At 35.5% G+C, this 10,725-nt stretch overlaps 1 pseudogene; it reads right to left on the bottom strand.

Annotated features, from left to right (window-relative positions):
• Positions 1 to 3,372: 3,372 nt before the first annotated feature.
• LOC149232074 (organic cation/carnitine transporter 4 pseudogene) lies at positions 3,373 to 5,416 on the bottom strand (annotated as a pseudogene).
• Between the last annotated feature and the right edge of the window lie 5,309 nt (positions 5,417 to 10,725).

Raw genomic sequence — 10,725 nt, 5'->3', positions numbered from 1 at the left:
CTCACTACATGCACCATCTGCACAATTCAGATAATTATACAATTGACTATACACTTCCCTTGCACTCTAATATCAACTTGGTAGCTCTTAGATCTGACATGCATAAGTTAATTATGAGTGAATCTTCAGTTTACTACTTGATCACTACAGGCAACAACACACTCGACTTCAGGCAACACCACACTACACTTAAGGCAACACCACACAGTACTTTAGGAAGCACCACACTGCACTTCAGGCATCACAACACTAGATTTCAGGTAGCACCACACTCAAATGCATACAACACAACATTACTAGACCTCCCACTAGTTCCTTTAACAATTGGAACTAGTTTAATTGACTTTATCTCAATTGAACTGAATTAATTAATTTCAACTCAAAATAAAATGAACCAGGAATCCTATAATATAGGAGAAACTCTACATGAATCTAGTTAGAACCTCAACTCAAATTAACTAAGCCAACTATGTCAAATTAACTTAGTTAACTAATACAAGTTGTAATGATATGTGGAATTACAATTTTATTCCAAATTTAATTCAAGGACAAATTAAATTAGGATCTTTCTTGATGTTATTTTTAACATTTCTTGTTTCTATTTTCAACACTCCATCTCAATAAGAAAGAAATTCACTTCTATGGCAATCCAGTACCTTTGGAATGCTCTACATGCAACTCTTGTCACTTTTGTTGTTTCTATTGCAACATTTGCTACCAAAAAACTTCCAAACAGAATAAACTAACTCTGTTACTGAGCCTCGTGCTCTACTATCAACATTTCTTAGCACTCCGTAGTATCATACTAACACAGATCCTCCTGCTAATGAATATTGTGGGCCCCCGTAGCAAGGTAATGATCCATGAGAAAAAGAAACACCTCAATTGATTTTGCCCAAATTTCTTCACTCTTGGGACTATTGCTTCACATTGCCCCACATCTCACTTGGAGGTATGGCTGCATGCAAAGCGAACTATGATTTACTCATACTCCTGCTTCTACTGCTCTATATCTGCTTCTTGACTACTACTACAACCACTACAATAATGAGTTTGATCTCCCCAGATCGTGAAGTACTAGCTTCCATAGGGTTGCTCCCTCTTAAACTAGACTCCTTCTGAGTTTCAATCTCCCTATGGGAAATCTCATTACTCCTCAATCTACCAATATCAATGATCACAACTCCCTTTTGTGTCACTAAATATTGGCTCGTTGATCTTCCCACTAGCATCCTTCTAGCTCCATTGAGAAGTCTCCACATAGGGTCTTTTGGATCTTCCCTAATTTAGAGCTCCATCAATCTACAAGGAAAACTTCAAATTCTTCTCTTCTATTATGATTTCAGCTCTGATACCATGTAGAAATTTCTACAAATATAGCTCTAATACCATGTAGAAATTTCTTGTAGATAGAAACTGCTAATTGTAGTATGCTAAAACAATAGACTTGAATATATTCTACTCATTAGTGGAAACAATTAAACGATCGCGAAATCATGAAGCATGTAAGAGAAAGAATTCAATCAACACATTAGACAATGATTTCTTGGGGAAGGCAACAACTAAAAACCCTTCTATCTGTATACTGCATTAGTAAAAAAAATGAGAATATTACAATGCTTTGTTAAAGCCCGAGCAACCTCTGCACTATCTCTATGTGTCTCACAACATCCATGACAGGTCGAGGCCTATTTCCTTGCATTGTTCAATGAGGAATTATGCCCATATTTAATAGGAATTTTCCTCCATTGTATTGTGTAGCTCCTTTAGGCTCTTCCTCTGAGTACATGCACCATCTATACAATTCAGATAATTATACAATGATAGTACACTACCCTTGACCTCCAATCTTAATTGGGTAACTCTTAGATGTGACATGCATGAGTTAATTATGACTCAATCTTCAGTTTATTGGTTGATACTCCAGGCAACACCACACTTGACTTCAGGTAGCATCACATTGTACTTTAGGCAACACCACACTTCACTTCAGGGAGCACCACATGATACTTCAGGAAACGCTATACTGCACTACAGGCAGCAAAACAGTACACTTCAGATAGCACCACGTTGTACTTCAGGCAACACCACACTACACTTTAGGCTACATCACACTCGACTACAGGCAGCACCACACTACTAGACCTCCGCCTAGTTCCCTCAAGAGTTGAATCTAATCTAACTAACTTTAACTTAGTTGAATTGAATTGATTAATTTCAACTCAAAATAAACTCAACTATTGCTTCTATAATATAGGAGACACTATACATGTCTCTAGTTAGACCCTCTGGAATGCTCCCACTAGTTCCTTCAATAGTTGGAACTAATTTAACTGACTTTAGTTACACCCTCAACTCCAATTAATTAAGCCAACTAAGTGAAATTAACTTATTTAACTAATAAAAGTTGTCATGAGATGTGGAATTATAATTTTATTGCTAATTTAATTAAAAAACAAATTAAATTAAAATATTTCTTGATACTATTTTTAACAGTTTTTGTTGCTATTTTCAACCTTGATAGAAATATTAAACTTTATTTTTTGTTGAGCCAAGAAACTAGGCACTTTTCTAGAAGTAATGCTCCTCCACTAACGCTCTTTTTGTCATCCATACTCTCACCATGATATGCATCTATATAAGATTTAAGAGTAAAATCTATTCCTTTTGTATACCATAATCCGTAAACCATAGTTCCTTGCAAATATCTAATTACTATTTTAACAACGTTCACATCGGATTCTTTTGGACATTATTTAACCATGCCTACAAGTCCGGCAACTTGCATGACTTATGGTCTTGATGGTATTAAATAAAGAAAGCTACCAATTTAAAATTTAAAATTAAAACTAAAAATAAAAATAAAAACGAAACCCTCCTTAAACAGAATGCCCATAATCGGCCTGGCGTATGCCGTAAAACTGCTTCTGCTTAGCTAAGAGCTCGTCTTCCTCGGACGTAAGGAAACAGGTTAACGGCCCAAGACCCAGAGGCATCTGGCAGGAGTGAAAGCCTGCTCCCTTACGGACCACCAGCGGGTTATTACAGGGAGTATGGTTTGCCTTGATAACGGTGATGAGTCAAACCGACATTCGCGGTTCGCAGATAGCAGCCAGAGATGGCTGTCCTCACTATTGGTTTGACCCCTGAGTTTAATAGGTTTTGCCACCTTCGGAAAAAAAAAAGAAAGAATGCCCATAATATGGATTAACTTTTTTATTATTTTGAATTTGACGCATTCATAGGCATTCAACATTTATGTTTTAAACATCCAACACATAAAACACTTTTTGTAGAAAGTGCTATGCGTCACGCCAGCACAAACCGTCAAACAAAATTATTGAAGTGGAGGCCACCGGGACATTAGGTCCATCAAATTAAATCATTCCCGGTTGGTGGAATCTCTGCTTTGAAGGCTGCCATAGTTTCCGCGAGGTGACGATTCAATGTCCTGGGAAGCATGAAAGCCAGGACACCTCCTACAATACCCGAAACGCCGATGATAAAAAAGGGCAGCGCCGAATTTACGTTTCCCGTCACCAGCAACAGCGGGGCGACAATGGCGCCTATCTTCCCCGTCTGGCTCGCCAACCCTAACGCGGCGTTCCTCACAACTGTCGGAAAGAGCTCGCATGTGTAAACGTATACCAAATTATACATCCCCGCCGCGCCGAATATCCCCACGAGGCTACACGCTAGCTTCACGCCACTCACAACTTTTCTGCTGACCCCCGTTCCCCGGTTTTCCATTGGATTCGAACCCAGAATCTCGACGAGCACCGAGGTCAAACTTGCCAACAGACAAGACAGTCCGCCTAACAGCATCAAGAAGACGAGCATCGCCCTCCTTTCGAACTTGTCAACCATAATTGCCGTCAGAGAATATGCAGGCAATGCAATTCCGATTAGGAAAACGCTCAGATAATATATAAATTGGTTTATTTCCGCTCGTTCAGGTTCAGTCCATAGTAGACCATAGCGCAGGCCAGCCATATCCAAGCCATTGCAATCATCCTCTTGCGCGTCACGGGCGACATGAAAACGTCCACAAGGCTTCCTGGTGACTCGCCAACATCTGTGGCATCTTTTTGGTCCCCGTCCAAGGCCAACGAAACTCCCGCTGGTATTGACTTACGGTTCTCGGCCGCAATCGATCTCATGACCTCCATGGCCTCTTCCATCCTGCCCTTTACCAGAAACCACCGCGGGGATTCCCAGAGGAATGGGAGAACGAAGAGGCAATATAAGGCGGATGGAGTGGAAGTCACAATGTAGAGAAGTCGCCAACTGTCGGAAAAGTAGGCGAGAGCAGAGAGCAAGCCGATGCCGAAGGAATAGAAGTAGAAGGCCGACATGCCTACTGGACCTCTTCTCGTGGGACCCACGGGCTCCGTCGCCAAAACAAAGGATGATAAGCCTACGCCACCGCATGTTATGCCCGTCAATAGACGAAGTATCAAATACACCCAGAAATTAGGCGACATTGCCGTCAAGAAGCCGAGGATGGCGTTGCCGGCGCAAGCCAAGTTCAGCACTCCTTTCCTTCCAAGTGAAGAATCCGAGAGTCGTCCAAACAGCCCTGCACCTGTATTATGGAAAAAAATAAAAAAAAAACTCAAACCCTAAGCAAAATGTGTATCCCGAACATCAGTGGACATAAACCATAAGTCGCTAATACACGGAACAGTTTCCTCTGTTGCAAATTTCCTCTACTTATTGGAATTTGGAAGTCAGAATTTCTGTCAAGATTTTGAAGATTTGATTACCGAATTTCTGTCACGATTCTGAAGATCTGATTTAACTTAGAATGGAACTAAACCGTTTTTTATCATGGATTTCAAAATAAATTACCGTAAAACAGGAAAGAAGATACATTTTCTACCAGATTTTCTTAAAAATGTCATTTACCAATGAGAGACCCGACAAAAAACGCAGACTGCACCAACCCAACTTTGTATTTTTCATTGCAAAAGAGACCCCATTCGGACACAGTGGAAATTCCGCGGTCCCCGTCCCAGTCCCACGATGCTCGGTCGAGGGAGCAAATAGATCCCGTCGGGCTACAAAATTCGAACTCTCGCTGCATGGAATGGGAATCACCTGGAACATTCTGTTTGTTGCAGTGCCAACCAGGCTGACTGTCGGCAAAAATAATGACCATCGTTTGGAGGGCCATCAGTGTCCATGCGAAGCTGGCCAGCACAAAATGCTTGAGTTGCCACCGTCCGAATTCCCCCGCCCATGTCTCTAGCATCTCGTCGATGCCGATATTTGTGCGAGTCTCCGGAACGCCAAGATTTGTGTCATCTGCGGATGGCAACTCGTCCCTCAAACCGTCGAGATCGCCGCATGGGTTCTCCATCTTCGCCTCGTCGCATGGGTTCTCCATCGTAGCCTCGGCCTCACTTCCAGACATGCCAGGCATGAAAAAAAGGAATATAATTCTTTTACTTCCGGTGTGGAAGATCGACAGTGTAGATCTCTGGGACATGAGAGGAGGTTATATAACACATTTTTCCCGCACAAATGACATGACTTGCGTCTTCACTCGCTGAGATGTAAATCAGTGGTAAGATCCTCCGATTTCCTTTTTAATTCCGCATCTATGGAACCCTAGTTGACGTTGTTGGCTTCTCTGACCTATAAACTGACCTTGCCAAATGTAGAACAGAAATATTATAGTTTAGTTAAATTAAATTAAACGATTAACAAATAGTTATAGACATCATAATATTTATTTTACACATTTTACACCGTCAAAATTAATAAAATATAATAAAATAAAATATTATTCTAAATTATTATTATTATTATAATATTAATTACCAAGATTCATGCTTATATTATTATAGAAATTCATATTTACAATTATCAAAATATTTAGATTATTTTAAAATTTTAATTTAATTTATTAATGTTAAAAATAAAATTTGATACAAAATTTAAATAGAAAAATGTTTTTATTGAGTTATTATGAGGAATGCTTACTCTAAAGCTTATGGGATATAATGGTTGGATAAATCATCAAATCTAAAAATATTATTAAGTTAATAAGTGGTAGAATATTTTTTAGTGAGAAAACTAAAATTTTGAGTTAGTAATTTACGATATTGACATATTCTCATCATTTTTTTACATTAATTGATAAAATTTTCAATATCAACTCCCATGCATCTTTACATCACTATGTTTATGTTATTAAAAATACATATGGCATCATTCTTTCCAAAATGGTTATTCAATGGGGTTAAGCATACAGGATTATAAAACAGATCACCCAAGTTCTCTTTAGGTAAAAACAATTCATATGCCTTTTAACCCCGATTGGCCTAAATGGAATGGTGTGTTCATTTCTATGTTTAAGAGCCTTAGCTGTGGGTTTAATTCCCTCTCCACCTAAGTTTTGTTCTCTAGGTGTTCAATGCTATGTTTAAGTGCTATGTTTAAGTTATTCAGGTTCTTGTTAAAGGGCAATAACTGAAGTGCTAGCTAATATATTTAATTATGGCTCCACCTAGGTTCTATTCTTCCGTGACATGTTAGCTTGTATGCAAAAAATTTGAACAAGTTGAAAATTTCGATGAGTACTACCTGTAATTTTAATTCCTCCTACACCTAGATTCATGTTTTTTTGTGTAAAAAATGTGTTTAAATTATTCACCTTCTTGTTAAACAAGGAATTGTTGCGTGGTATCTAGTAGATTTAATTCTCGTTCCAACTAGGTTCTATTTTTCTATGACATTTTAGCTTGTGCGGAAAAAAATTTGAACAATTTGAAAATATAATTTAATTCCCACTCCCCCTAGGTTCTATTATTTGGCGTGTTAGCTTGTGTAGAAAAAATGGAAAAGTTGAAGACTATGACGAGTAATTACTATAATTCGGAAGGTGAATATTATTTGAACAAGTTTCATATGGAGTATTTCCTATAAACTTAAAGGTGAAGGTGAATAGTATTTGATGTTTTTCCTATAAACTTAAAAGTGAAGGTGAATTGTATTTGAACAAGTTGAAGATCATAATGAGTAATTCCTATAAACTTAAAAGTCAATTGAAATATCCATTATGATTCACTCCTAGATCTTCCCCATAAATTTCCTTCATAACTACCAATTCACTATTTACCATGCAAAAAAATTTACCCACCTTATTTTTCTCTTAAAAAAACTTTTAAAAAACTCATTAGTTATAATAAATGAAATGGGGATTAAAGGCTACCCTACTACCATTTGTGTCATTTTTAAAACCTAATTTTATTAATTTAAATCTAATTGTATTTATTTTAGTAGAGAAAACCTAATTTTACTAATTTTAATTTAATTGTATTTATTTTAGTAGAGGAAACAAAATTGAGTTGATACAAAATTAAAATAGTAAAAATGTCCATCTTGGGTTCTCGTGAGGACTCATTAACCTAAAATCTATGGGATATATTCGTTTAACATGCGATCATAGGTAGAGTAATCGCTTTTTATATAAATTGTAAATTGAAGATATTTACATGTTTAGTCTTTCTTTTTTTTTTTTACATCAAGAATTAAGATTTTCAATATATCTCTACATCTATAGATTTTCAGTATATATCTACATCTATATATTTATGTTATCAAAAGCACATATACCATCATTCCTTACAAAATGGATCTTTAGTAGTCTTAAGCACATGGGAATATCAAACAGAGTAGGTGAGTTCTCCTCATAGCCAAATCTATTTGCAGGATGTTTAACGCTAATCCATTCGTTGGTTTTTTAACAATGATGGGCCTAAATGGAAGTGTTTTCAATGTTATGTTTATGTTATGCACCTCCATTTTCCTTTAAACAAAATTTTTAAAACCTTCGTCACTTATAATGAATGTGTGAAGTGGGGGATAAAATTCCTCGCGAATACCATTTCTAAGTCTAATTTTATTGATTTTAACACAAAAATTAAATTTCATTTGATACTTTTCAAAATAAAAATTAATACGAATTTTAAATAGAAAAATTTCCTTGTTGAGTTCTCATGACGATTCTTTACCTTAAAGGCTATGGGATAAATTTGTTCAACGTGTAGTCACATGTAGAATTATCTCTTTTTAGTGAGAAATCTAAATCGTATAGTTAGGAATTAACAATATTGACATATTCTAGTATTTTTTTACATCAATAAAAATTTCCAATATCAACTCCCTTGCATCTCTACATATATATGTTTATGTTATCAAAGTCACAAGTATTATCCCTCACAAAATGGTTCTTTAGATGGCTTAAGCACATAGGATTATGAAACAAACTTGGTGATTTCTCCTTTTAGCGAAATCCATTTGCAAGAGTTTTAACATTCATTAGCCTAAAAGGAATAATTTTTCGCTGCTATGTTTATGTTATCCACCTTCTTTTCCCTTTAGATTTTTTTTTTTTTAAACCTCATCACTTATAATGTATGTCTGAAGTGGGCATCAAAGTCTTACCCACTACCATTTATATTATCTTCAACGTATAATTTTATTGATTTTGACAAAGAAAATAAATTTCAATTGATATTATTCAAAACAAAAATTAATACAAAATTTAAATAAAAGAAGTCCCTATTGAGTTCTCATGAGAACTGCTTACCCTAAAATCTATGGGATATATTGGTTCAACAAGTGGTCATAGGTAAAAAACAATATTTTTTATTGAAGAATCTAATTTTTGTAGTTAGGAATTAATGATATTGACATATTCTAGTTATTTATTTTACATTAATAGATAAAATTTTGAATATCAACTCCCTTGCATCTCTACATCCAAATATTTATGTTATCAAAAACATAGATGACATCATCACTTATGTTAGCACTCTTTAGTGTCCCAAGACTGAGAAATGAGACCAATGGAGGTAATCTCAAACCAACTTTCGATCTTGTAGCTAGCCTAGCAAATCAGAGAGGGTTGTCTCTATGATCTCATAACCAATGAGTGAATGGAGAGGAAGATATATCTTATGCTAGATATTCAAAGCTCAATAGGGTTTGATTTTAGGGTTTGTTAGATGCAGTTCATAGATCTAGGATCTAGGCTAGGGTTTCAAATGATCAATTACAGAGATATAAAGGGGCAAGGTAGGTATGCTCAATGACATAAATATGTTTTCATGGTGGTGTAGAGATGCTCAATGAAGGTGAAATGAGAAATTAGAATGCTTTGATGATCTTCTTATAGGCAGGAAATCGATTTTTGCTTTTGAAAAATTGAATTATAGGATAGTGTACACCAACTTTATCACTTTATTATGCAAGGTTACATCTTCATAAGGAGTAAAATGTACCTTAGGAATCATTTAAAACACTTTTTCCTAATTACTAACTGCCTTGATGGTGACTATGGTGATGACATGACTCCCATATGACTCATTTATTATATGACTTAATGATGATACCAAATGGACGTCTAAGTCCAAGATTTGGACCTTTAGACCTTTGCAGTATGAATGAACATGAAATGATGACCAAGACACTCTTTTGATGCCTTATCACAAGGTGATGGCCAGGCCATGAACTAGACGTTGAATATGGAGGGAGTAGTAATGACCTAGAACTCACCAACGATCAAATTTTATTTGAAAACTTATTTGAAAATATAAGAATTTGACCTAATAACCCTATCAACCACATGGAAAGAGTACATTTGATCACTAGTGAACCATAGACACTAAGACCTTACATCATTTTTTTTTGTGGCCTTAAACACATGGGGTTATGACCCATATTGGGTAAGTTTTCCTCATAGTGAAATCCATTTGTAGGATTTTTAATGTTGGTTGGCCTAAATGGAATGGTGTTTTCACTACCATGTTTATGTTATCAACCTAATTTTTCCTTTTGAAAGCAAATTTAAAAAGCTTATGAATGTGTAAAGTGGGGATTAAAGTCCTCCATGCTATAATTTATATTAATTTTAAAGTCTAATTTTATTGATACTAACATAAAAAAATTGGATTGATATTATTCAAAATAAATATTGATACAAAACATAAATGGCAAAATGTCCCTATGGAGTTCTCATGAGGACTTATTACCCTAAAAGCTATGGGATATATTGTTCCAATGTGTGGTCACAAAAAAAAAGTTTCTAAGCTAATAAGTATTCTTATAATGAAAGGTGGAAGAATAATATGTTTTTTAGTGAAAAGTCTAAATATTATAGTCAAGAATCAATGATATTGAAATATTCATGTCATTTTGTTTACATCAATGGATAAAATTTTCAATATCAACTCTCTTGCATCTCTATGCTAATATGTTTATGTTATCAAAAAATAGATAACATCATCCCTTACAAGATGGTTCTTTAGTGGGCTTATGTAAATGGGATTATGATCCATATTGGATAATTATATTGTTTTTCATCCATATTGATGCTTTAAGAGTGGAAAAAGTGGAGGAATCAACTGATGAGACCATTTTTACTATTGGACTAAGTTTCTAGCAAAATAAGGTCTCAAACCTTCCGGGAGCATTTTGATGCATCAAGTGACAATTTTATGTGTAAAACTTTATTACTTTAACTTTGCAACTTTTTATGCTATTTTACACAGATATCCTTCCAACGATGCAAGAATCACATCAATTGGAGTATGTATGTGAAATTTATGCCACTCAGAAGTTGACCTTCCTATTTTCACCACTATAAATCAAGAGGATGCTACATTAGCCCCAAATATTCATGGAAAATGTACTATCCATATGATTATGATGTAT

This window comes from Pinus tabuliformis, chromosome J (assembly GCF_031772625.1).
Source record: "Pinus tabuliformis cultivar Carrire ecotype Pingquan chromosome J, CPIR1, whole genome shotgun sequence".
In the NCBI taxonomy this organism is placed as follows: Eukaryota; Viridiplantae; Streptophyta; class Pinopsida; order Pinales; family Pinaceae; genus Pinus; species Pinus tabuliformis.
The sequence above is the reverse complement of the archived record's forward strand: the minus strand, read 5'-3'. Positions and strand labels throughout refer to the sequence as shown.